Raw genomic sequence first — 1,977 nt, forward strand, 5'->3', positions numbered from 1 at the left:
TGGCCCTTATGTGTTTTGGAAAGCTGCTGTGAAGAGTGTTCATTTAGGGGTACGGTATTTCCATCCTCTGCTTTCAGCTCTCAGAAGGAGCAGTGGTTTGTAGCCTCTATCTTACAAGTGGAAATCCTGAGAAACAGCAAGGTTAAATGATTTGGTCGCATCTCATGGACCGACGAGCAGGGACAAGAACCCAGATCTCAATTCAAGGGACAATGTCATCTACGCTACAATTTGGCTTCAGGGCTTTAAGGGCCCTGGATATGGTACATACCTCATGGAACAAGGTGAAAACATCTGCAAAACATCTCTTAAACGCAGAGTCCTCTGGTGTGCCCACGTGGCTCATTGCTACTTGGGTGTCATACATCAGGGACAAAACTATCATCTCATCTCTTCGGGGTAAAGACCCATGCCTAGTTGCCAGCACAACAGCTTGGAGGTGGGAGAAGTACGAGTGAGCCCAATATTCCCTATCTTTTGGTTACTCCAGAGTAAAAGCCAACTTCTCAGCCAGATGACGGTAACCCTAGTGTGGCCATCAATCTGGTGGCTCCTAGACTTGGAGGGATCTTTCTAACCCCAGGTCCCTACTGCCTGCACAGCCCTGCTCCTGCAGATAAATGCTACAAAAGCTCAGAGGGGTCAACAGTCAGTTTTGCAATAAAGTCGTCTGCTTCATCTTTCATCTGTAGAGCCTTTGACGGTGTGTTGCCTGGGTGGGTGTTGAGGACATGGGTGGGAGTGCTCTTCCTTGAGCTTCTGATGCAAGCCATCAATGCTAGCTTGGCTGCTGGACCACAAAGATATGATGTGATTATTGGATATTTCAAGTCTGTTGGTGCAGAATGGAAAGGAGATGAGCCAAATTTTAGCGTAGACGACATTGTCCCAACATCTGCCCTTCCAGGTGTGTCTCAGTGCATATCAAGCAAGACAGGGTGGCTACATCCATCATGCCCTCAGCCTTCGATGCCAACTCCCACCTGAAGGACGAGAGGCGAGAGCCTGGAAATTGAAACTCCCCTGCAATCCTCACACATGATCAAAAGCCATTTTGAAGTTGGTTCATGGGCCCAGTGACATGAATCCAACGGAAGGCACAGTCCATTCAGAGCAAACCAAATACGGTATCTCAGTAAATCTCTCTGGGTTGGGGACATCTCCGTTGAACAGAAAGGCACAGCATTGAACCAACCTGGTCCACATGCTCACAAAGCCTGATCTACTGCTATGGCCACCAACCACGTGAAGGACAGCAGAAGCTGGAAGTCGCATTCCTCGGGTCCAGGTGCTTTGGCAGGGAGGGAACTTACAAGCCCATCCGGACCTTCTACTTCTCCAAATCCTTCAGCCTCCAGGACTCTGTTGGTTTCCACTCAGGGTCCCTCTCCACAAAAGACAGGAACCAGCTGTAGGGACCTTCTCCCTGGCAGAGGACATGTGCAAGCTGGATGTAACACAGTGGAGCAGTGAATGCCTGAAGACAGGGGGAGCGGGGCAAAAGGAAAAATAACCTTTATTTCCAGAGGCATGGGAGATGAAGGGTGCAGGAAACAGTTGAGGAAAACCCGAGGACTGGCTTTCCCCTCTTCTCACATTTTCCTCCTCGCCTGGTGGCATGGGCCACCCATGTCCCAGCACGGAGCAGAAGCTTGGCCTCCCCTGGTATTTCAGGGACTGGGACAGGGTCGAATGGGAGCTGGGTCCCTAGCATGGGGGTTCTTTCAGGTTGAAATTATGAGAAACAGGAGTAGTAACAAAAATAACCCCAGATTTTGGGCAGCGAGCCGGGCACCCCTGTGCAACCTGCCCGGATCCGGCCATCCCCTCCAGACTTGGCCCGACTGGGTGCATCCGAGCTGGGGAGCCCAGAGGCACGTGCACCGGATCAGCCCAACGGAGCCCAAAGCTCAGGAGTGACCCTATCTGGGCGCTACCCACGCCGGAGCGGTCCCACACGGGGCTGGGGTGGGTGCC

This window comes from Aptenodytes forsteri, unplaced genomic scaffold (assembly GCF_000699145.1).
Source record: "Aptenodytes forsteri isolate BGI_AS27 unplaced genomic scaffold, ASM69914v1 Scaffold178, whole genome shotgun sequence".
Taxonomy (NCBI): Eukaryota; Metazoa; Chordata; class Aves; order Sphenisciformes; family Spheniscidae; genus Aptenodytes; species Aptenodytes forsteri.